The sequence below is a fragment of the Zeus faber genome (genome assembly GCF_960531495.2).
Source record: "Zeus faber genome assembly, chromosome: 20".
Lineage (NCBI taxonomy): Eukaryota > Metazoa > Chordata > Actinopteri > Zeiformes > Zeidae > Zeus > Zeus faber.
In genome coordinates this window covers 2818080-2845772 of record NC_137207.1, presented here as the reverse complement: position 1 = coordinate 2845772, position 27693 = coordinate 2818080, and positions in this window count along the sequence as shown.

Here is a 27693-nt window from a genome sequence, read left to right as displayed (position 1 = left end):
ATTATTTTAGAAGTTATTGATTTCAGACTACTATAAAAGCATATTTTTATACTGTACCATTTAACTGATTACTGTAAGACTTTTTTTTTTAAGATAAAGTGTATGCACAGATCATAGGACATATTGTGAGACAGTCTAAACAAGATCAACATGTTGTGTAATTTTTCAGATTGTCAAATTGTCAGATTTCAGAAGATATATTTTTATGTTTCAGCCAATAACAAATACATTTGGTGGTATTTCAGGCATAAAACGTATTAAACTGTGTTCAAAAAGATTTAAATCGCTGTTGTTTTAAATATTGCTTCTCTCTCTAGAACGACATTGGTGCATCTGAGACGCTTCACCATGTAGCCGATGTAGCCAATCAAAAACCCAGTGCCAATGCTGTGCCTGGTATAGTTCAGGATTCAGGACTGTAAAGATTCCGTGTGTGTTCACTCTGTGTCGATGAATTTTGTGTTAGTGATGAAAGGTTCAGCTCTTCTTGAGACTCTCGACGAATCACAAATCATTACAAAGACTGATTCAGTTAGTGTCGGTGGTGCTGGTGTCGCTCATGGGCGAGCGATGGAGGACTTCCGCTGAGAGTGGGAAGAGTCGGTTTTGTCTCTAGCTGTGAACGGAGTTCTCAGAGGAATCATTCAATTAGCGCAAATGTATTTACTTTGGTGGCATGGAAAGGGTAAATCAGTCACGTTCAATATGATGGTCATGATGGTACGATGGTCGAATGCCCTCAACTCTTTTCCACATTTATTTAGTTCTCTGTGATTATTTTCAGCTCTCCAGTTTAAGATTCACTCGTTGCTTGTTTTAAAAAAAAAGAAAACAATGCGTGTGTGTGGGCGTGTGTGTGTCTGTGTGTATGTGTGTGTATGTGTGCGTGTGTGTCGTGTGTGTGTATGTGTGTGTGTGCTAACCACAGATGGAGAGAATCCAGTGCTGTAGTGCCATCTCTTTCCCCAACAGCAGTTTTTTTTCTTCACAGCTCAGGTTTTGGCTGCAGGCCACAGCCTGTGGAAGCGGCCCGGCCTCACTTCCAGTAACAGCGCAGAAACAGGAGGACCGGGGGAAACACAGAAAGGAAACATGGACTGTGTACAAGTGGTGGTCATGGCGACAGTGGAGCGTGTGTGTGTATCAGTGTTGGAGAAACACTTTTTTTTACTGTAGCTCGCTAAGCAACAAGCTAACATAATAATAATTCTTTGGTGCCTCGTAATATAAAATCTAGAGTTTTGTTTGCAGCAAAATGCCTTTTAAAGTTTTGTAAACCGTTTTTGTATTCTATGTGGGTTGGCGATATAGTTACCACGGTCTGTCATTTGCTAAAATATTTATCAAGATAAGTAGAAAGATGGCGTCTGGCAGGTGGAACTGCAACAAAACTATGTTACGTCTCACTGCATTACATTTTTGTTTCATCTGGTTGTTCTTTTATTCACAATATTTCATGGCTCATACTTCATAGTCCAATCTTGTGAGGGCTTTGTCCAAATGTGACACTGAAGCAGTTTAATTGTATCACTGACAAGTCCTCCCCAAGATGTCTGAAAGAACCAGCGCTGCATTATACACCTCATTTGTTGTCATTTTGATGGGATCCACAATAACATCAAATGCCTGTCCTGGGGCAGACAGACGACAGAGGGACAATGGTGTCTACCCTACTCTACCTCCCTCTGCTCAACCTCTCCTCTCCTCTTACATTACATTACATTAAGCAGACACTTTTATCCAAAGCGACTTACAATTGTTCAAACACTGACGGACGCAGCCATCAGGAGCAATGAGGGGTTAAGTGTCTTGCTCAAGGACACTACAGCATGCTAGCAGGAGGAGCCTGGGATCCAACCAGCAACCTTTAGATTACTAGACCACCAGCTCTACCGCCTGAGCTGTGTGTGTGTGTGTGTGTGTTCAGACAGCTGTAAAGAGTGTGCAAAGTCTTTTCCACAGTAGACAGCAGCACCTTTCAAAAGCAGCACCAAATGATCAGCAGCAGCAGATAACCCCACTAGCTGATAGCCTTGGACACCCAGATTAGACTATACTGCACAGCCCATGACAGACTCTACTGTTGACATTTGCATTGCAAATGTGTGTCCGGTCTGAAATAAACACTTTATCACAATAAGGCAGACTATTTAAATGGCCACTTACAGTGTTTTTCACATTTTTGAGCTGTTTATCGTGGGGAGGTTTTTTTGGTTGCTTTTCCTGCTGCAATACCTTGATTCCTCAAAGTTTAAAATTTCCTCAATCCTTAATTGACCTTCCGTGGCATAAGAAAGGCATAGGCGCTTGCCAATCTATGAATGTATGATTGCTTCGAAATAAGTCTGCTCCATCGATGACACAATCTGTGATCTCAATTGAATTTCTTCTGAGGTTGTGCCTGGCTATTTGAATATGTTTGACAACTTTTATTTTATTTTTATTTTTTACTATCACTTCACTTTCTATTCTATTTTATTTTATTATTATTTTCAGACTCTTAAGGTTTTTTTGTTATTTTTTTTTATGCTTATCGTCTGTAGTGAAATGCATAAAATTCCTGGTATATGTAAATGTACCTGCCGGAATAAACTGATTCGGGTTATAATAAGTAGAACGTATGTATTATCTTCACCAGATATTTTATATATATATATATATATACATATGTATTATCTTCACCAGATATTATATATATATATATATATATATATATATATATATATATATATATATATATATATATATATATATATATATATATATTTATATATATATATATATATATATATATAACTAGTTGTAAAATATAACTGGCTTAACAGGATATTTAGCAATTGTTTTCCGATAAGTGGATTTGGATCAGCTGCATTGACCTCAGAGGCTGGTGGTCTGTTGGTGGAAGCTATCATTCAGCTGCGTCACGTTATCCTATTTTATACAATTCTGCTCCGCCACAATATAAATTGCTTTGTCTGAAATCTGGACACTGAACATTTTCATAGACGCTCTCAAAAGTCAAAATTGTTGCTTTTATATATGTAAAAAAGCCTTTGGGGTCAGAAAATTTTCTCAGTCGGCAAGTTGGCATCAAGGAGCAGATGGTGATTTAATTAATTTTCAATTTCATCATTGGCGTCTATCTACTGTAGATTCAGACAATACTCACAATGACATCTTGTGCTGCCAATTTCTGCCACGTGACGATTTTATGAGCCATTGCCTAAAAGGCAGAGCTGTTTTCATGGCTTGGTCAAAAACACAAAAAACAAAATCATTAATCCTGAATTGGAACCCTACCCCGCCTACTCACACACACACACACACACACACACACACACACACACACACACACACACACACACACACACACACACACACACACACACACACACACACACACACACACACACACACACACACACACACACACACACACACACACACACACACACACACACACACACACACACACACACCCCTTCTCTTCTTCCCCCCCTCTGCCCCTCTCTTTCCCATTTTCCTAACATAAACAGAACCTTCTATTCTGGTCACATCTTGCCAGTAGCCATCACCTCGACAGGAGCCAGTGCTCCTTTACGAATGTTCTGGTGTTGAGTTCCACCGATGGGGACAGGTTACCGGCTGCCAACAATGTCCGCCGAGTGCACATGTTTATTTAAAAAGTTATGTTCGAGTATTGATTTTATTTCATTTTCCCCTCCCTCCACCCTCTACACCCCCCCCCCCCCCCCCACCCCAGCCCCCATTGGCTCAGGTAGGCCGCCTGTCCGTCAGCAGGGGGAGGGGGAGTTGTCGAGGGTGAAGGGAGGTGCTAGACGTGTTGTCTGTCTGTTGAAAGTCGCGCTACTGGAGGATAATGTGGCCTCCGTCCACCAAAAAAGTCAGCCTTCTTTTTTGATTCAGAGCAAGCTGAGTTCCGATGGATAAAGTGTGTGGTGTGTGTTTGAATGTGTGTGTGTGTGTGTGTGTGTGTGTGTGTGTGTGTGTGTGTGTATGTGTGTGTGTGTGTGGGTTGCGTGTGCGCAACCAGCCCGATCCAAGTAAAATAAGTTAGGGGGCCCTCAGTAGATTTCATATAATAGCATGGCTATAGAGTATCTCACCTACTACTCGGAAAATATAACAGTTAACATTAATACATGATATGCAATTCCTTTTTGTTTTTTTCCTCTGGTTTCCTGACTTTCCATTTTCCGACCCCCAGGTTTATATTTAATTAGCTTTAAATGGGTTTGTGTTTCATATCCAGTCAGAATCTCTTCCCATTCCCATTCTGGACTTCCCAAATAACATCTCTCTCTCTCTCTCTCTCTCTCTCTCTCTCTCTCTCTCTCTCTGTTGCTCCGATCCTGTGTGCGGGGCTAAAATGCGATTGATTGCTCGGTTCAATATGGATCCCATCACGCATTGTTTTGTTTTGCTGTGTTATCGTCAAAGATCTCCAAGACAAAGAGAGATTTTAACTGTCAATGACAGTTTTTAGAGTAACACATTTTTTAGAACAAAACAAATACAGTGGTTTACAAGTAGAATACTTTCAAGTAATCAGTACAAAACATCATATGGAAACTATTAAATCTTCTCTTAATAACTGTGTCCAAACCACACTCCCGTACTTGGACTCTCTAAGTGCTATCAACCGTCATCCTCTTCCATGTCCGCGTGCGTGACTTCAACTGGTCTCATGATACTTGTACATCCTGTCTACCCACTAAAGCTGGCGACAGCCAAGATCAGAAACCCGCTACATGCCAAAAAATGTTTAACAATCCCACCAGTGCCCTATTTTTATTGTGCCAGCAACTTTAATATGTTTAGCTGGCTCTTCCAAGACTAATTCTACAAGCCCTTAACTTGAATGCGCTATAGCTATATTATGGTTTCCTTCTCGTATCCTGTAGTGGTGGTGGTATTTAACTTGCCACGCTGGGACAGGATCAGACTGTGTATCATTCAGCTCATGAAAACACTCATATGCCTTTAAGAACTTATTCATTTGAACGGAACGTGCCGATGTGTATGCAGTCGGACTCACTTGAGATAAAAGTTGTATTAAATACAGCATTGCTACTCAAAAAACGATTTGATCATCGCAAAGAAACCAGGACCCCATTCGCAAGATACAGTGTGGCGCTGCAGACAGGCGGTGCAGGCTCCCATACTGGCTGCTGCGGATATTGAGAATCAGCGGAGTCCCTCCGTTGATCCCAAAACCAAGAAATTATATATATTTTGTTGTCCCCGCAGTGAGGTGACTGCGTGACATGTTGGACCGGGCGAGTAATCCCAATATGCAAGCCGCCGGACTATTTGCATATTGGCCTGGGAGCCCATGAATTGACATTTTTGCTCATGGCTCATTCGGTCTTAGCTTTCGCAACCCGCCACCTCCCAGTCTCCATCTCTCGCTCTCTCTCTCCCCTTTTCCATCCCTTCTGCCCCTTGATGCCTTTCAGACTCTTTTCCCCATCCGAGTCAGGGCTCCTGGTGTTCCATCCTTCATCAAGCTTGCCGTCCATCATACCATCAATCAGCATGCCGAAGGGACCGATTCACCAACATCATACCCTTACCATCTATTTTGTCGTCCACCCTCAGCCTCTCGTATCTTCGTTTGGTTTGAATTTCCCATATAATCTTCAGTCAAATTACAACTCAATCTATCTGTGTGTGGTCTCTAACTCGTGAAATGGCAAAACAAATCAAGTTAATGTTTAACATGACAGCACCGGGCCCTAAATTCACAAATGAATGCAGACAAATTCACTGTTTGGTCTGTCGTTGAAGCTTAAACCTGTTCGATTGGGTATGATAGAATCTCAGATAGGTTGTGTTTCGCTGGTTGCATCTAGTTGTTTTCCCAAGCATTCAATGCCATTGGGACACTATTTCTTACACTGTTGCATTCCACAGGTTTACATGTTTCCATGCCTTCATGCCGCAATGTCAGTTGCCTCTCCTGGGAGTCATTGGTTTTAATAATTGCCAGACCAGCTGCACCCTATGGATAGTGGTTTAATGGACACACCAGGATGCAGTCAACCACCTCCCATGGCCTCCCCAATCATCTAATTTCAACATCCATGTACCTTTCTGGGTAGTTCTGGAGGCAAGGGTGTGAAATCGATTCTTGATTTACTGGTGACTTTTCTTCTTATAAAATGGTGCGATATCCCACAGGACACAGTTCAGGACTTCGAAGGTTAACGTTCTAAGATTGATTTTAGTTGTTCCGAACACAAAGCTCTGCTTCTTATTAGGTCCTCTGTATTAATACAAAGCTCAGCGTTTCTGTGGGTTTTCATGGATTATTTTGCGTGTACCATTACAGCAAAACATGAGGAATGCATGAAGGAATGCTTCGACAATGCCTTGCGCTTAACATTGGAACAGGTGATGCATCATGAATATGCATCGCAGGAATGTGATGAGTGCAATGTCTGCTGTGATGTGTTTCAATTGACACCTGCTTTAGATCCTTTGGCACGCTCAAACGTATCAACACCACCAAGGCAGGTGAAAAGCAGTCACAGAAATAATAAGTGCGTCAAAACTACATTGTTTTGAAAGTTATTAATCATAAGTGCAGTGTGCAGCATGGCTGCGACAAATATAAACCAGAAGCCCAACCACCTGTCGCTGTCTCAATCATGAGTTCCATTCGGGTGGCTTAAATTGTTGAAAGGGGGGCGGATTGAAAGTTGTTATTTACTTGCTTTCGAACTCCCAAATGTTGCTGGTTTCAGCCTTCAAACTTGAAAGTAAGTGATTGTGGGGGTCTCTGCCCATGGGTAGGGGTTTAGGGAGGGAGACGGAGTCCTTTTTGCTGTGGGTTGCCAACATGGCGAGAGTTTTTATTATATCGGGGAACAAAAGGTTTGCAGGCTAGGAGTATAAATAATAATAATAATAATAATAATGGTGGTGGTGGGTGCAGCAGGAATGACGTTGTGCTCCCTGGCTCCAGGTTGGCTGACGAGCCTGTGCGCCGATCCCCTCTGCAAGACAGACAAACATTAAGAAATCTCCCTGCCCCGAGTTGGACCAATCAGCCATGCGGGCACTGATTAGGCTGAATGTTCTTGAATGTTATTCTCCCTTGTAAGTCGCTTTGGATAAAAGCGTCTGCTAAATGACTAAATGTAAATGTAAATGTAGGCTGATTCGAGGCAGCTTGGCAGCTGTGGAAAAGGGAACCGTGCTGTTGTCTGCAGCTGGTGCTTGACCACACGCCTTGGTCTGCCACAGTGATTAATATCATATACTTGTATTTTTATTCATGTATACTTTTCATGCATTATATAATCTATTTATTATTATAATTATTTATTTATTTATATTTTTCTTAAGGTATAAACCTTATTTATTGTAATTTTACCAGAGCAGTCATTTTGATTTCATTCTCTTTTTTTAAAAACATAATCAAAATCAACATTGTGTGTAATTGTGAAGTAATGTAAACTGGTAATTTTTGTAGGAGCGTTTTGTAAATGAACATATACCAGTGTTGATCTCGTCTCGCAAAGTTTCAACAATTATTTTTCTACTAAACATGGGACAGCAGGCTGTATTTCGATAAAGAAAGCAATGTTTCAGTCGCAGCTTTTCAACCAGTTTATCAATATGAACTTTAAAAGAGTTTATCATCAATCCAGATGCCTAAATATTCATAGTGGGGGACTCTTTAGCTTTTTATTTCTCTTTAGCGGTATCGCGTAAAGTGCTTATATTGTGTTTGCTATAATCGATTTACTTAGCTCTTGTGAATTGTATAAAATGCGTTTTTTTTTCAGGATTTAACACAAGTTTGAGATCGATAAGTGCCTCTTGAAGAACATTAAAAGAAAATTGCAGATTGTCAGTAGCAAATTCTATGGAGTCAGCCCAGCAATATAAGATAGTGACATCTGCGTATGGATACTACAGGTATTCAAAGACAGGACAATATCATTGATATACATTTTGAAAAGGACCAGTTCTAAAATCGAACTTTGAGGGACACCTTTTTTTAGCGATAAAAATGCTTATTGAACATTACCTGTTTTAACCCACTGCTGTCTGTCAGAGAAGTCACTTTGGATCCATCTTTAAGCAGAGCAGCACAAAGCTTCTTTAATTCCACCCCTGTCATATATTATTTAAAATTAAACATGCAGAGATGCAGAGATGGTGCTGTGGTTAGCCCTGAAACCAAATTGGTGAGGGCTCAACACGAATACCGAGCTGTACAAATCTTGAGTTGATTGTTTACTATTGTTTTAAGTATCTTAGATGGACAGGACAGTTAAGAGATGGTACGATAGTTATTAATATCACTATGATCTCCTTCTTTATGCAATGGCGTAATGTGAGTAACTTTCTACACTTTTACCTGATTAAATGGAATAAATAAAAAATATGTTGCATATTCTGAAATCATCGAGGGTGAGAGCGCTGGAGAAAGAAAGGGTCCAGACTGTCTCTGACTGCAAGAAGTGCCCCAGTAACTACATTAGGAGTGAGAAGCTGGAGGGAAAACTGAGGGACAGGACTTAAAGTATGTACAGAGGCATCCATTTCTTGCTTACTACTATTTCTGGATCCGGTAAATTTACCGGATCCCGTGATCCCATTTTTTAATAGGTGACCAGCTGCAGCAACGTATTTGTAAAAACCGTGCGCATTTCCTTGTGATCAGATATTAGACTGAATCATGAATCAGATCAGAAATTACATGTGTGGGCAGGGAAATTGCATTTTTATTCTTAGTTAGTGTGAATGGTAGTGGTAGTGAATGCACTAACTTAGAGAATTTGGCTGGATTTTAATAACAGCTAAAGATGGTATTTAAATAATAATCACATTTTTCTTTCCTCACTGACGATTTATTTCTTAAATGCCTAATAGCAAGCCAAAGGGAAGGGTCTCCAGATTTTCTAGCTAGGACCCAAGCCTTTTTCTTTAATTTGAACAAGGATGATTGTTCAGAGGTGAACCAAGGCTCTACCTACCTGTCTGTAATTCCTTGTTTTTAAAACTGGGCATGTTTGTTGACCACTGAGTTGAAGGTATTTATAAAATGATCCAGTGCTAGATCAATGTCTTGGATTTCTAATGTATTTGAAATATCACTATGAAAAAGATCATGTAGGAAGGCCTGCTTATTACATTTTCTAAAATTTCTCTTGACAACAATTCACGGTTGAAGCTTCTTAAGTCAAGTATCCCTAATGCAGACTATGGGGCAATGGTGACACCAGAAGCCTTAATTTTTTAATTTTTAATTTTTTTTTTTACTTATTTTGTATAAGATCAGATGAATTAAAGTTATTTTTTTAGATTAGGCCTGGTATGGTCAGTAATCAGTTGGGTTAGGTTGAGATTACCTCATACCTCTCACCAGTAGTGAGACACATTGGTCAACCGTTTGAGATTAAAATCACCCAAGACTATTATCTCCGAATTACCATATTGAGAGATTAGATCTGCCAATTTGTCAATCCCAATTTGTCAATCAATAAATCCCATTAATGACAACTGAATGATTAGGCCCTAAATTGACCTTCAGAGCAAGAGATTTAAAACCTTTCTGTACAGCAACCATATTAAAAACTGTAGCTGAAAGACATGATTTAATAAAAACGGCCAACCCACCTCCTCTTCCAATCCGCTATTCTAAACATTTTTATTTATTTAAAGAAACCTCAGGGTCCGTTTGAGAAACCAGAATCTTAAGATAATTACATTTTTGATATTGAAGCAGACTTCTAATATATATAACCTTTTCTATTTTGAAAAGTATGTGTATTAAATAAGGAGGCTGGGTTCGACTCAGATGTATGCAATAAGGAGGAATTAATATGGGACTGTAGGGGAACCATAATTCGGTGTAAAGTAACTACAGTACGCTTTCAACATCGTATATAAGGTCTTGCAACGAACCGACAGGAATGGATGTAAAGCTTATACTGGAAGGGATACCAGTTCAGTTTAGTAGAGCTCAGTGGGCTGCAGGAGTAGGAGATGGAGGAGGTTACTCTATAATTAATGCATGTGTGGGACTCACTGTCCATCAGGTGGTGAAAGCATTGCAGGAGTTCAGTGCGAGCCCAAGGTTTAAGGAAAGTAGGCGGGATCCTTCATGGTTTGGGTGGAGGCAATCGTCCTCAAAAAGATCCATTCTATTGTAGAAGGTGCTGAAATTGTCCACCTAGGGAAAGCCTCTGTTGCAGCAGTAGCCCTTCAGCCAGATGTGCAGCTGCCCAATCGGCTAAACTTTACATCATTGAAAGAGGGGGAGGACAGTGGGGGCCTGATATATGTGTGATACACTGTTTGTTTGTGTTCCAAACACTGTTTACGAGGCGGACAAAATCTTCTTGAATTTTTCTGATTGCTGTTTTAAGGTCGTTGGTGCCCACATGCACCACAACAGTAGAGACAGACAGGTAATAATAAAGCAGCTGCGCGATGCCGATGTTCATGTCCTCAACACGTGCACCTGGGTGGCAGGAAGTGTGGCACCTGTTGACCTGGACATGATATACGTTAGCCATTTTTCAACCCAGACCATCATGACCTTATAACTGTTTTGGGCAATTGCAAAAGGTTATTTGGTATTAAATCTCGTATTACAGTTATTCAAAATATGTTCAAAAATACACAAAGACACAAGTGACTTCAATGTGAGTTTCCAGAATCAGGTAAGCACAGTTGGAAGCTGCAGCAGAGAAGTTTTTCCAGTATTAAAGCATTCAACCAGGTTTTGCTGTGAACAGCTGTCCCATATTAAACTATGGGAACCAACATTTTAATAAGGATTTGGTGGAAAAAAAGAGAACTTATCCTTTAGACTTTAGTCAGACTAAACTAATCTACAGAGACAGAATGGGCACAAGTAGTGAAACACGTGCCTGGGCCAAATCTGCAGCATGGAATGTGGCTCATTACCTGTCAATCAGATTGTCTGCTGCCTCTGACAGGGACAATTAGGCAACAATTAAGTGCCTTAAACCAGCCTATGCAGGCCACGCTGGCACGCACATCGGCTACTCAGGCCTGGCATACTGGAACACATTCAAAATGTCTGATCAGAAATACACTGCAAAAAAAAAATCGAATGTGAACAAAGAAGGTAATGCTATATGAGGGGCTTGAAATTAGCGTTAGGTAATAGTTAATAAAGTCCTTATAAGATGCTTGTTAACATTATTAGTGTGTTAATGACACTATATAGGTGTTAATGGTAGAATTTATTAGCAGCTAACTATACACTTATTAACTGTTAACTATGCACTAATTAAAAGCTTTTAAGGATTATTATTGTTTTATAATATTATTAATGAATTTATTATGTGTTAATAACACTATAAAAGTGTTGATAACAGCATTTATTAGCAGTTAATAGCAGTTAACTATGCACTTATCAACAGTTAACTATGCTTTTATTATGTGTTAATAAGGCTATATAAGTGTTAATAACAACATTTATAAACAGCTAACTATGCTTTTTGCACCTACGAGATCTAAAGCGAGAACATATATATATATATATATTGAAATATATAAATATTTAGATAAGTAAAACATAAATTGAAATAGATAAATAGAAAAATGTAGACTAATCGTAAAAAGATATAAATACAAATGAGTGAGAATTATTACTGTCTCTCTCTCTTTATCCCTGTGTGCCTACCACACGCCATCCAAGTGGCATTTCAGGGCCCTCTGCCACAGAGACACAGAAGACGGTGAGTTGTAAACACCAGTTTATTGTGGATTGGCCAGTTGGAATTAGCCAGAAGCAGATAGACATGTGTCATGACAGGGCTCTATCCTGAGCGTGTGGTGGGAAAACTTTGGCAGTTTTACCTGCTGCTTGTTACACCATTCACCAATCACCATTCAGCTAGATCCAGGTCAGGTGTGGCTACTCACCAAACCATCACCGCACCACACCCTGGCCCTTACTCAATCTGTGTTCTTGTCTGTACTTGTGTTCTTGTGAAACATCATCAGTCGCAGCCCAAGTACTGTTCCAATTCAAAGTACTCAACAAGCCAAGTCCAGTCCAAATGCCCGGATGTGGACTTCTTCTGCCCATTTTATCCCGGATGCATCGGTGGTGACTTGTGTGGACTTGGGACAGCCAAGTATCCCAGAATGCATTTCGCAGAATGACCGTCCTGCGTCCTCCCGTCCCCGGGAGTCCGTACTCCCGAGTCGAACTTGCCAAGTCTGAACTACCAAGTCTGCAAGTCCGGACTTCGCGTACTTGGTTTTGAGAAATGGCTCCGGTTTTTCCTCTTCTCTCTCATGTGTCATGCTGATTCTCTCTTTTCCTTTGTACATTTGCTCTCCTCTGCAGTTCGTCTTCAACCTCTATCTTCATGATGCATTTGAATATTATGTGTTAACTGTGTAATAGTCATTTTCAATTATTTTCAAAGAATCATTGAAGAAAGAAATAATTTCAGTTGCATAATAAATTGCGTTCCTGATTGTAATTGTACTAATAATTGTACTATTTTATTTCAAAGGCCTGTCTGAGGCTATGTTTTATAGAATGTTCTCTTTTCATTTACGTGAAAGGGATTTTTTCAAAAGATATTTCTTAAAATGTGTTTTTGTGCTTCACCACGAAAATATTATATAAAATATAATATAATTTAATGGCGGCGTCTGCATATGGAGAGTCCAGAAACAAGTGGCTGCCATTCCGACTTCCCCAGAACTCCCAGGTGGCCAATCCACCCCTGATGTCAACTGTTACTTGAGCACACATGGAGCCGTAAAACTATTTGTTGACCATTGTGAACATTGTTCTGTCGACCCTGCTATTGGATTATGGCCACATCATTTGCCGGGTGGTTCTTCTTCATCAAATCAAGAGTACAACGCCAACTTGAATCCCAAACAAGGTGACGAAGCCAGATTGATTCCTCAGTCAGGCGGTCCTGCAGATTTGAGTTGACAAATGGCATTAAAATTCCTCTCTAAAATAACCTAGCCTTTCAGTGGTCTCACAAAGAAACACAAACAGACTGGTCAGTGCACACACACATACACACACACACACACACACACACACACACACACACACACACACACACACACACACACACACACACACACACGCACACACATACAGTATCTTCCCAGAAATGCACCCATCCACACAGACACGCCACATATACATCCAACCGCTAAACCCAAACGACAATACACTGGCAAATACAAAGTGTTTCCTGAGGGAAGCCAGACACGGGATTCCCTCTTGGGGATAGCATTATCTGGCGCGCACGCAAATGCCCCAAAGGGTCTCTCTCTCCTGGCTACCTATGCAATAATCTGCTTGATCTAGGCCCCCAACCAAGCTTTTCACCAGCTATTGGACCTCAAATGGGCAGAGGTGACCAAAGCAGGGCTTTGACAAACCGCCAAAACACGTAGCTTGACAGAATATACCTGTCCTGCTGGGTAACGCCATCAGGTTGAAAGAATTTGAATTGAAGGGGCACTTGCGTCAAACACAGTTGACTGTCATTGACATTGGTAAACACTGTCACTATAGCCTTAATAGAGATGGAGTCAGCTCCACTCACTTGTGCTGTGTGTACCTATGCCTCTATGTGGTGACTGTCAAGTAGCCAATTGAGTTGACTCATGCTTTTCTGGAGCTTCTCAAATATCAAGGACATTGAGCGCCACCATTTTCCATTGAAGGGCGGGGGGGGAGGGGGTTGCCTGAAATTTGGCCTTCAGGGAAGGCACACAAACCAACATCTTCATTTGCAAGTAAATTGATTCCGATTGCCTCAAATTTAGGAAGAACTTTTGGCCACTCTTGGCTTGCCGACAGTGGTATCAAGCCAAGAGTGACAATATTTTTTATCCGATTAATATTTTTCTTCTCCAATGAAAAACAGCTGAGTCATTCCATATCTGCCATTTCTAAACGTTGCCTTTGCCCTTAGGAAGTTTGTTTTTTCCCCCCTCGTTTCATCAGGAGATACAAGATCGATGAATGAAGCAATAAAGCACAAGATCAGATACCCATGTACACATTCCTCCTTAGGTAAACCTTAATGAAGTCAAATGTGGATATCTCATTACCCACGTTAGCCATTTCCTTTTCGAAGTTGAGTTCCGTGGGGACTGATCTAATGAAGTGCCAGGACCTTGCCAGTTTTTTACGAAACAGTAGCCACTCGTTCTTGCCAACTGTTTGTGTTGGAGTTTGACTGCGCCTGTCCAGCGCTGCCAGTTCTAGGTTTGTTTAATTGCAAGTCAAATCCACTGGCACTGTTGTCAGCGGTTGTCTTTTTTTTATGTGCTGCTGCCAAAAAAAAAGAAAAATATTGTCCAAATTCCCACTTGAATGGCTTCGAATTGCAAAGGTGAATTGTACTCACCCACCACTGTAACAAATGCCATTTTCACAATGCCAGCCAACTGCAAACCCCTGCTGCCCCCTCCACCATTTCACACAACAGCCTCATTGCCAATTGCTATCCACATAAATCACAATATAATCAATTGCAGAATCAATACGACAACGAAGTTTGCGAACAATAACTTTAATGCTTCTGACCTGACGAGCAATTTATAGGACACCGCCAGCCCTGTTGCCGTGTTGTTTGAATAAAGCATAACAGTAGACAGACAGCGTTGGCTGCACGTCTCTCTGACACATTGTAAAGTCTGGCCCCGTACGGCCTGGCCCCTGCGCATGTCAGAGGCAACACAGCATGGAACCCAACACACTGCTGACATACATGATACAGAGAACATACATGGCCTCGTCAGCCTCCAGAGCTCCACATGTGTTTCTAATGGGGAATTGTGTGTCTGTGTGTGTGCGTGTATGTGTGTGTGTGTGTGTGAGAGAGTGTGTGCGTGTGTGTGTGTATGTGTCTGGCGTGTGTGTGTGTGTGTGTGTGTGTGTGTGTGTCTGTGTGTGTGTCTGTGTGTGTGTGTGTGTGTGTGTGTGTGTGTGTGTGTGTGTGTGTGTGTGTGTGTGTGTGTGTGTGTGTGTGTGTGTGTGTGTCTTGCTACCAAGAAAGTGTGACAGGTAATATATTGTAGCCCAAGCAGACTGGGCTCTTTACACATGCATGTACTCACACACACACACACACACACATACACACACACACGGGCATACATATACAGTATACGTACATGAAGAACAACGTGCAGTGAAGGTTGTTATTTTAGTGTGGTGGCAGTATGTCACGTCTTGTGTGCAGCTGCGCACGTGAGTGTGTGCGTGTGTGTATGTGTGAGTGTATTAGCAATGAACAGTTATCAGGTTACTGTGTGGCTGGTGAATGTCTAACAAGGGCAGTACGTCAGTCTAGTTGAAAAAGTGGGTGTGACGGCAACGAGACCCAGAGAAAATATGAAACCTCAGCAGAAATAAAGCAGAGAAAGAGTGTATTTTTTTTAAGACCCCCAGCCTATCAGCCCCCACATAGAGCAAGGAAGTAACTTCTCACATGTAATCCGATTTAATTCACTAAAAATCTGTACGATTTTTATATAAATCCAACACTGTCAATATGGATGCATTCACAAGACAATCATGATGAAGAACACCAATAATAATTTGATCACAAGAAGACATACTATGGAGAAAATAATTTGACCGTCTTTATCGACGACGGTAACGACAATGTTGAAAAATAAAAAACATTGCAATTTCGAATGGAATTCTCTGATTTCACCCAACATAGATTATTTTATGGATTGTGACTAGAAAAATTTCACGGTTTACGACCATTTTTTCAATAAGTTACATTTATCAAGACTATGGAGTAATACTGTCAGTTTCCCATTTTAATAAATTACGTTTAATGTTTTTTTCTAAGGCTTAAATATTTGCCCCATCTCCCCACTGCATTGAAGCACAATGCCAAGCTCAAGCACAGTGGTAAGGTTCTCAATAAGTAAAACATTCAGTGAGGTTGTACTATGAACATTAAAAATTATGGGAAGCAACATTTTAACAAGGCCAGTGACCCTTATTTAAGGTGCATAGTGCCAAAAATTGCTGATTGTCCCAGTTCAGTGTTTCTAAGAGCGACATTGAGACTGATAATCACTGCACTCAGCAGATGGATATCAATAATAGTAGAATGTAGCAGCATTGAAAAAAAACCTAGAATTTATTTACATGTTTTTATATTTACCTCGTTTAAGAATTTCATAAAATAAACGGGGATGGGATGGGATTAACATGGATACTGCTGTTGAAGGTATTTTTCTAATTCAGCATGTCAACACCATCAATTTTAGCCACAGACTGTTAACATTTATTAGTACACAGAACATACTCTGAGTCAGAGCGGAAGACAATTGGCCAAAGCCTATCGCAGGCCGACGATGTGGTTTTGTTCTCAGGTTTTGTTGGTGTATTTGAAAGATATAGCTCTGACAGAAAACTCTGAGATTAAATTAGAGATGATCTTTATTTATTTAGCAGCATTGAGTATGGCATCTGGGCTCTACTGCTCACCTGCTGAGAGCAATGACACTATTTAGTCCTAGGAAAAAGTACAAAAATAAAATAAAATAAAAAGTAGAAAATTCCTTTCTAATAGACCGACTAACTGACTCCTAAAACGTAATACAGTAAGTGGAATACTTATAGAATAAGATAAAAATATATAGAATAAAATACAATAAAAAATAAATTGAAATAAAATGGAATAGGTTGAAGGAATATGCCTTAAAACAACATCATACTCCTCACCTTTTCCAAAGTTGCATTAATAAACCAAGAGAGACCTTTTCCAGCAACTTAAAATTTGCCAGAACTCACCTAACCACTATGATCACTATCACAATCATCTATCTGAACACAATCCAACAGTTCAAACTGTTTCATATCTATTCATACTACCTTAACATAGACTAGTGTTGTTAATTGGCACTTAAATGAAATTAGATTTTAATTTAGTCTGTTAAACACCACTTAGTTAACCATAATCACACAGAGCACCTTTTGACTATTAGTAAAATCACTCGGTCCTGCAGCTTCCTCTGCTGAACCAATATCTTACTAAAATTACATTTATATCTCTCTTTGCTCCAAGTTCCATCCTAAACATAGAATCCCAAATGCATCATGTGCTAACTTTTCCACAACACTTTCTCATCAACTTCCATAATTCTTTTAGTCTATCAACTAGCTTTACAGCTCTCTCTCGCTTTTCATATTTTTTTCAAATTAATTGAGGCCTTGCAGTATCTTTTCCAGCAATCCAACCAGATATTTAGATTATTATACTACTGTTTAAACCGGGGATTCATGTGTGAAGCTCGTTTGACCAGTTATGTACAACACACATGCCATGCTTATCTCACGTTTATTGACACACACACTACGCTTATCTTGTGTTTATGAATTTGCTTGTTTCATTGAGATTTTATCAGGCCGGTAGCTAGCATAACCCAAAACACTGATAAAATGTGATAAAAATCTTTTTAAAATTATTATTATTATTATTTTTTTTTTCTATGTCTCTTAATCACATGAGACACATTGTTGTTTCTATTTCCAAACCTGTGTCTCAATACACGCACGACCGACAGGGGGCTTTATTTATTATTGTGGCGGGCCAAGGGCGTGGTCAAGCACCGGCCGAGGACGGCACCACGGTTCCCTTTCCCATGGAGGCTGATTAGGCCGGAGGATCAAAATTAGGCTGGAGGTTCAAAAAGCGGCCGATCATACCGCGGCCCTGTTAAGTGACCATCTCGGACCTGGTTGCACTTCAACTTTGCTTCTCTGATGTTTTCTCTTCCCGATAAACTTCTCAAAACTTAGGTATAGCTCGTTTTTTCATGACACTGAAGGCCCCACTGGCAGATTTCCTTCTCTCAGGAGTCCAAGGAAAAATCTGCATTCTCCACTCTGTTTGGCTTATACCACTTTTGCACTCTTCCGTTGTGGTTATGGTAAAGCAGTTCTTGGGGTTGGCCGGCTACTATATGAGGTTTGTCCCCGACTTTTCGGAGTTAACCAGCCCCAAGTCCGACTTAAGTCAAAAGGGTGCTCCAGAGCCGGTCCAGTGGTCAGAGAATTGCCAGCAGGCGTTTGCAAGGGTAAAGTCAGCTCTCTGCTCTCAGTGCTGTTTAACCCTAACTTCTCCCTTTCTGCAGACCGATGTATTGAACAGAGGGCTAGGTACGGTCTTGTCCCAGGAGGTGGAGTTGACCCAGCGACTGGTGCTGTACCTCAGCCGCAAGCTCTCAGAGCGGGGGTTGAGGTACAGCACAGTGTAGAAGGAGTGCATAGCGATGAAATGGGCAGACGGCTTGCTCCGCTACTACCTCCTGGGACGAGCTTTACCCCTCTGTTCGGACCACGTCCCGCTGCAATGCCTCCACCACATGAAGGACACAAATGTCCAGATCACCCGGTGGTACCTGGCCCCAGCCATTCCCTTCCGGCTTTCGGCCGAAAGCCTTCCCGGCCTAAGTCGGGCGGTGGGGGTATGAGGCGGACCAAGGGGCTTTGTCAAGCACCGACTGCGGACGACAGCACGGTTCCCTTTCCTGCGGCCACCAAGCTGCCTTGAATCGGTCTAATCAGCACCCAGGTGGCGCTGATTGGTCCAACTCGAGGCAAGGAGATTTCTTAATGTTTGTCTGCCTTGCAGAGGCTCTTGCAGAGCCGAACAGGAGCCAGAGTGGAACATCATTCTTCCCGCGCCCAAAATCATCCTCATTATCATCATCATCATTATTATTAATTAAAATGTATACATGTGGCCAGCGAGGCGTTCTGTTGAATGCTTTAATAAAAACTCTCGCCATGTTGGCGCACCACAACATAAAGGACTCCTATAATCAATTTTACTTAGTCATTAATTTATTTTCTTATATTTTGACAACACCAGCAGTTTAGATCACTATTCGATTTCTAAGCTTAACAAAGCTTCTTCAACGATCCTCTCGATGGACGCAATCATTAAGCTTACTCAATGCTTTTTCTCTAAAGTTACCCAAAGCTTTTTCCTTCAATCGTCCCCGTTTTGCATATCTCAGTAAGTCCTAACCTTTTAATTTGTTCGGGATCTCGTGTTGTCCCTTCTGGATCTACTGTCATGTCCAGACGACTCCGTCTCAGATGTCTTATGGTTGGTCCCGGACTGTCGTTCTGCACACAACCTGGACACAAAGAGGTCCAACAGAGCCAAGCAGAGTGTCTCATCATCGTCACCAAGTTGTTGGAGAATTCTTAATTGTGTCGCTACAGGAAACAAACTGAGAATATTAAAGATATTTATTCTGCGGAATAAAGGGAAAGATACAGATGCACTTCAAAACAGTGATGCTGCTCATTCTAGTTTTTTATCTGAAGAAGCCAGCTTTATATGCATAGAAAAGGTTGTGCCTATTAGCCATATGATTCGCTGTTGCCTTCAGTAACACCTGAGAATTGTTTTAACAAAGAAGAACATCCAACACTATCATAAAGATAAAGCATACATAGAGAGTTTACACAAATGGTCCTTTTATGAGCTAGAAAAACAGAGATAACAACTTAAACAGTTGTGCCATTTGTGGGCAAGAATGTGAGATCTCCTGTTAAAGAGGAGTCCGGAGTAATCACCAAACAAAACATATTCCCCTTAGCATTTAGGTATCACTTGGTTGTAAAGTTATATCATTCATGAAATTTGATCATATGCATTTTCTCTCACAGTTGCACACAGGTTATATTTTGTTTCATTTAATTTGGAAAATAAATGCATTAAAAACAGACTGATATATTATATAATATCACATTGATATAATATACTGATCATTTTTTTCTTTTAGGAAGGTTTAAAATATGGGAGATTTACAGGAAAATATTTAAAGGGGAGGACATCGGGAGACAAGGGTCAAAAACAGGAGAAAAAACCAAATCACTAAAGTGAAAGTTCCATCACAAAACTATATAGTTACGTATCTGGTGCATTTTTAAGTGAGTATATGGATTCCTGGAGCTTTCTTAGTGGGTACACGGCGTATACCTGCTTATCACGTAGACCACACCACTGCACCTATTAGATTAATTGTAGTACTACTAATCATCATCAATCAGCAATTACTTTTTCCAGAGTGACAAATGATAGCTAGATAGATTTCATCTACACACTTCGTTCCAACACTCCAATGGTTCCGACTGGGGGTTGACTGGGGTTAATTCTATCACAACGACCCAGCCACGGCTCTTTGTTCCATTTCATTTCTCAAAACAAAAAAGATCCCCTACAAAAACATATGTATATACGTATATATATATATATATATATATATATATATATATATATATATATATATATATATATATATATATACGTATGTGTAAAAAAATATGTATATATATGTGTATATATATATATATACGTATGTGTAAAAAAATATGTATAAAAAATATGTATATATATATACATATATACATATATATGTATATATATATACACATACGTATATATATATATATACACATACGTATATATCTATCTATATATACACATATATATATATACACATACGTATATACATATGTTTTTGTAGGGGATCTTTTTTGTTTTGAGAAATGAAATGGAACAAATATATATATATATATTAATATATACATATCTAAAATAAGAATAATTTCCTGTATTTATTTGTAACAGCTTGATCATTTCCGTTATTGAAGGATAACGTTTGGCATTTCATATCATTTATTATCCATACCATAATCTTGCTGAAGACTTATTATATACAATATTATTGTATACAATATTAATAATATACAATATATATACAATATTAATAATATATTGTATAATATATCATTATACAAAGGTGCCTACATCTTAAAATATTCAAGACGGATTAAATAAAAGGTTGAACTTATATCCCACGTAGCATATTAAACGGAACAAAACATAACAGATAACACTCTTTAGGAGGTGACTGCGGACAGCGTGTTTTTTGAAGGAGCGCTGTTTCTGTTCCTCTGTCGCCCGCATAATTATAAGTTGTAAATTACACCACTGGTGGGAGGGGGGGTACAAATCACCCCTGGGAACTGGTGCGCATACATAGTAAAAGGGTTTTCTGTACACACAGTCTACATGTGAGCCAGTGCATGTTGTGCATACGTTGTGTATGTCTGTGGCTGAGTGCTTGTGTGTGTCTATGCCTGTGACCCGCAGTCACAGACTCTTGACTGTCAAACAGAAAGTCAGAAGCATCGCATGCATGCGTTTATCAATTTCACATGTCATGGTCAAAGCAGCGAAAGCCGAAAGGATGCAAATGTAACAAATTGAAGAAAGAAAGAAAGAAAGAAAGAAAGAAAGAAAGAAAGAAAGAAAGAAAGAAAGAAAGCATGGGCACGTTCAGAGGTGATTCCTGGGAAAGGTAATGTCACAGTTTCCCAACACCTTGACGTGGCTCTGTTTTTATACTAAAGAATCAAGGTTGCAAGGAAAAATGGAGAATAAAATAAATAGATAAATAAATAAGAAAATAATAAAATGAAAAAGTGAAGTAAAAATAAAAAAATGAAATAAAAATAAATTTGTGAAATATATACAAATACTGAAAAACAGTCAAATATTACAAGATATACAAATATAGAAAATGTAATACTATGCGCAAGACAAATTTTTGTTATGGGTAAAAATTATAAATATGAATTATTACTCTGTGCTGAACTAGTTAGCCTTTTGCGAGTAATAAGCTTACAGCAAATGCATTCTCATGTCTTATTTGAAACAAAAATTCACGGCTGTCCAGAAGCCAATACAATCCATAAAACTTTCAAATCAAGCTTTGATCAATGAATCAGGCATCATTCAGTATTCATGCTCAGCTTGCGAAAATGTCAAAAGAATCGTCAAACAAGGGAAATAATGTGCTGTGTGTGTATGTGTGTACGCGCATGTCCTTAAAGCCAACGTGTGGGAGTGTTCTCTGGTGTCTTAAAAGGTCATGGTTCAAATCAGAAGCAATCGGGCAACATTTGTGTGCGCAGGAAAGGTGTGAAGCATCTGGGTTTTACCTGCCTCTGGTTCCCACAATAAGAACACTAAATACCCACAAATACACACACACTAATGCATGTGTATATATACCCATGCAGAGAAAAACACACACATACTTACATACACATATGCAGACAAACACACACACACACACACACACACGCTTGCACACACGCACGCACACACACAGACACACACAAACAAACTTCGCCTCCCAAGTTCTTCCAGACACAGAATTTGCAACAGATACAAAATATACAAAACCCTTGATCTTGTGTTCAGCGGTGAAGATTAAAATCTCAAACCTTGACCCTCTGGATTCCTCTCAATCCCATCCCGTCCCGTCGGGGGAACCCCACCCCCTCAGCCTTCCTCTCCATCCCAGTGCTGATCCACAGCTCAGACAGCAAAACAAACACTTCTCCCAACAAGGCTGAGCAAGTGCCTCAAATCTCTCCCTCCCGTGCTCCCTCCATCCCTCCCTCCCTCCCTCCCTCACATGCCTCTCTCCGCTTATTTCCCACGCCCTCACCCCACGAGCATCCTACTCTTCCACTTTCTCTCTGCCCTCTCTGCCCTTGACTCCCTCCCTTCCAGCCTACTACGATTTGATAGTGTGATGGACGTTGTGCAATGATTGTTCTGCTTTCATGTATGCATAAACGTTGACTGAGGTTGACCATGCTGTGGTTAAAAGGATAGGTTCGCCATTTTTCAGCCAAATGCCTTATTAAAATGTCGGTTCCATCATTCATACCTGTTCATAGCACAACCACGCTTTACAGTTGAGAAACGTACCACTCTGCATCTTCACTTCACTGAGCTTAAATTAGGTCCAATGGTGCAAATGTTTAAACAGACAACTTTTGCAACGGTATCGCAAAGGCAACCTTGATCACTTTACGTTCACTCAGAGCGCTCCGTGTAAATGATCAACACCACTTTGTAAATTAGAAAGAAGAAAACACCATGTTCACAGGTAAATTAAAACTGTCACAATTTTTGTTTGAATTTATTTATTTTGGTTGCGCAATCATAGGCATATACTGTGTACATAGACGCCGCATTGACTGCTTCTTAGCTGCAATACAACTTCGCCGCAATATTGGAACTGGCAAGACTGGCTTGTAAACAGATAGTAAGTAAGTAAACGGGGGAGCTGCAGTTTTTCTGGATAAAAAGCACGATAAAGTTTACATTTCTCAAATTATTTCAATGAATCGTTTTTATATTCAACAGTTTCCACCATCTGCCATAACCCTAGCCCTAATGGTTGCCTATCGGTTGATGCACTTCCTGTGAAGCACTGGCATAAATCTATCATTTTCCCTGGGAATACTGTACCTGGTGGCAGTCTGAATGCATAGCGATATCGAGGCTTAAAGGGAACCAATCCAAATGCAGGTGGTGTCTTTATTCTTTAGCCATTACACTGTACAATCAACATTAACTTAATAATGATAAGTAAAAGCAAAAAAATGTCTATTGCTCCTTTAATCCTTAGAAAAACATATTAAATCGCCTTTTTGAAAACGGGAAGCTCATAATGTTTAATGACAGTCTTTATATGTTATACTGATATATCTGTGTCTGCTAGATATTTTTGCGTGTCTTTTGACACGCTCTCCCACTGTGGCAAACTTTTCAATTTGGATGGACTGCAGCAATTTCAAAAGTTTGTTTTAAATCAAATGTGATACTACTGTTATTCAAACCATGCTCAGAAAATACACAAAGACATGCATGACTACAATGCGAGTTTTTTAGTCTTGAGGTTGTGCTATGAACATTGATAAATGATGGAAACCAATTTGAATCAGGCCTGTGTTGTAAAACTGAAAAATAACTAAAGCACAGATTTGCTATTTAATAGCGAATCTGTGCTTTAGTAATCTGTGGAGTTTGCATGTTCTCCCCGTGCTTACATGGGGTTTCCTCCACCTAACATGAGTAAGGACCCCCACCAAAACATGCACACATCATCGTCTGACCAGCGATGGACACGCGTCGCCAGGTCCCCGGGCGCGTCCACGAATGCTGCCCACTGCTCCTGGCTGTGCCCCCGGAGGAAGGACAAGCCAGGATGGGTTAAACGCAGAGGCCTCATTTCACTGGCCACCATCCAAAGCATGTGTGTGTGCGTGCATGTGTTGTAGTGTGGTGTGCTGTGTGACGATTAAAGATTGTTGTTGTTGTTCTTCTTCTAATGAGGAGGGGTTTTGGCGGCATCTGCAGGTGGTGGTGGGTGGGGGGGGGGGGGCAGCACTAGTAACCGGTAGATTGAGGTAATTGAGGTAATTGAGTTTAACAAGCTGGAGTTGTAACCAAAGTGTTTTATTTAATTCTGCAGTTTGCATAGACGGAATTGAATTGTTTTAGCAAAGAAAGAACCCTTTAATGACTGTTTATATCGCTCACCTGTCTGACCCTGAACGCAATGAGAGACTCGTTACATGTATTATTATATCTAGCTATCAAAGATTCTCCTTTCTGTGACATCCAGTACAAATGATGCGAACCAAAACACAAAGACCCAAGTTGAAAAATGGCGAACCTATAATTTTTAATCCGGAACAGGACTCCATTAAAACATAATCATACTAAACCGAAAGTTGTTACATTTCTTTCCCCCTTGGGTTCTGAAGGAGTTTATCTGGACCTGGACCTTGGCAGTGTACGCTTGTCTCTCTCCACACCGGTATTTGCCAATATGTGGTTTGCAGGTTGTTGTTCTGGAATGTTTTTTGATTAACAACCAGATGCTGGAGATTTAAAAATGCCACTATGTAATGCAAAACCTCAAAGCATAAACACACTGTACTACCTTTTTTAGTAATTCCGAAATCCTTTAATTGGTATATATATGTCAATATATATGTAGATAAATGATAATTCCCACTGTATACTGTTGTTGCCTTTTAACTAGCAGGTAGCTTTCTGACCATTGTCTACCCGCGTTCTGAAAGCCAAATTCGAATGCTATACAGGTTCTCCTCACTTAACGACCATGTTCTGTTCCAAGGACCAGGTCGTTAAGCGAATTGATTGATAATCGAGGACCTGTGTTATTTCATGGTACGAGGGCGTGGCCATTGTGAACGCTAGTGTAGTGAATACTGATAAACTGCGGGAACGGGACTGAGACTGAGAACGGTGATGAGATTAGATGTATACAGTGTATATAGTACAAGAAGAAAGAAGAAGAAGAAGTCTTTATTTGTCACACAACACACCACACTACAACACATGCTTGCACACACACACACACACATGCACATGCTTTGGATGGTGGCCGGTGAAATGGTTCCTCTGCTTTTGACCCATCCTGGCCTGTTCTTCCTCCGGGGCCACAGCCAGGAGCAGTGGGCAGCATGCATGGACGCGCCCGGGGACCAGGTGATAAGTGTCCATCACTGGTCAGACAATGATGTGTGCATGTTTTTGAGGGGGGTCCTTACTAACGTGAGGTGGAGGAAACCCCATGTGAGCACGGGGAGAACATGCAAACTCCACACAGAAAGGCTCCTATTTGGGAGATAACCCACCGGAGCACGGTGCCAACAGCGCCCCAGGCAGGAATCGAACCAGTATAGTATATATAGTATATAGTATAAATATAGTATATATAATATATAGTGTATATAGTATATATAGTGTATATAGTGTATATAGTATATATAGTGTATATAGTATATATAGTGTATATAGTGTATATAGTGCATATAGTGTATATAGTATATATAGTGTATATAGTGTATTAGTACATATAGTGTATAAAGCATACAAAGGGTGATGCGTGATGAGATGCCTGATGCTGAGACGCCGTGCACGCAATCCGCATGGTATCGTGGTATTGAACACAGTGTACAATACAGACTGGTCAGAGAGCTGGTTGTAAGTCTGAACGTTCGTTAAGCAGGTAGGTCGTTCAGTGAGGAGTACCTGTATATATGAAAATATACATATACGTCCAGGTATCAAGAGCGGTGGGGGTGGCGTACGGTTTAAAAACATTTGCGGAGGCTCCCGAATTCTGTGCTTGTGATGGAACGGTCTGCCACTTTGCCCGAGCGCACACTCCTTTTATAGTGGGGCCCCGTTTTGCAGCCTCGAGAAATACCTTGTGAGCCACAAGTTACCGTTGGAGCTGGCGAGAACATGTAGCGGTTGCCATCACGCTACACCCAATTATACCACCCCACCCCCCAATACCCGCTCACCCCCACCATCCCCTATACACCTTGGTGAGATTTGCTCTCTCCTCCTCTCCTTGCTTTGGTCCAGTTTCCACCTATTCTGTTGTTTTTTAATATATATTTTAATCCTTCCTTCCTACCCATCAATCAATTCCTTAATGTCAGCAGTCCATCAATCCAGTCGGATCTAAGTTGTCGGGTATAAAATGCAGCGCTGTCCGCCAGGTATATGCTGTTTCATAAACACGGCAGAACATTCAGGTATCTGGTGTGTGTGGCCCTTGGAAAGGCTGTAGTTTTATTTTATTTTCTGTTTTTTTCCACTCATTTGGGGTCGATATCCAGAGGAAAGATTGAAAAACAAATAGTAATAGTAATCAAATGTTATTTTTTATTTTTCAAAAGCCAACTTTTCCCCTGTGTCCCAACAAAACACTTTGGCTTATTAAAAAAAAAAAATTGTTCTAATAGCACATTATCAATTCATCATTCATCAATTCATGCATCATCAGACACAATCATGTCATAATTGTAATTGTTCAAATTTGTGTTCTGATACTTCAAATAAATCACGGGATATCGGCATCCAGAACTGTAGTTTGTAATTCAAATTTTCTTCAGCACAAGTATTTTCTTGATTTTTTAACATATTTTTCTATGGCAACACCTAAAGCAATACAATAATTCTGCATTTTTATTAACTATCAGTTAAAAAAAAAACATTTTTAACAGCAAAAATAGTTAAAGTTAAAACAGTAAACTCTGTAAAAAGTGAGGTGGGATTAGTGTTGGTAGTGGGAATAGGGACTCGGGAGTGTTAAATGGAACCTCTGTATCCTCCACCTCAAGTCCTTTGTTTTAGTTGACTTTCGCTCTCCAGTATTGATACTAGGGTTTTTTTTTAGGGTAGTCCGTTAATTTCTCGATTTTGACAGGTATATCGTTTTTATTTCAAATATAAACTCTTTCCTGAAATCTCTTTGTAAAAAAAAAAAGAAAAAAAAGAAAAAGAGACTTTATGGCAAGGGCATTCGTGAGTCACAAGGACTTCCCCAGAGACTGAATTTCGGACCATAGAAATATCCCTTTTAATTACAACGCTGGCAGATGAAACATTAAAACTAACTCGTCCAGAATATTCTTTCGTGATTAGACAGAGGGAGCTTTCATAAAGCGTCCCGGAGTGTGAGATTGAGTAAATACATCTGAGAACTACATGGTACTTAACTCGATTTTAGGTCCCACGGCTATGTACTGACAACTTTGTTCCTTTGGCAGAGGAATGGATGATTGATACCGTTGCAATGCTAGCCGACTGAATGCATAAACATTTGGAGCCAAGAGCAAATAGACAGTATTTATTCCAAATGGATGACTCGTGGTAACGTTTAGAGAGTATTACTCAATGTATCAGCAATGCCATGAACCAAGTGGGGAGTCCCTACCAATCTTAA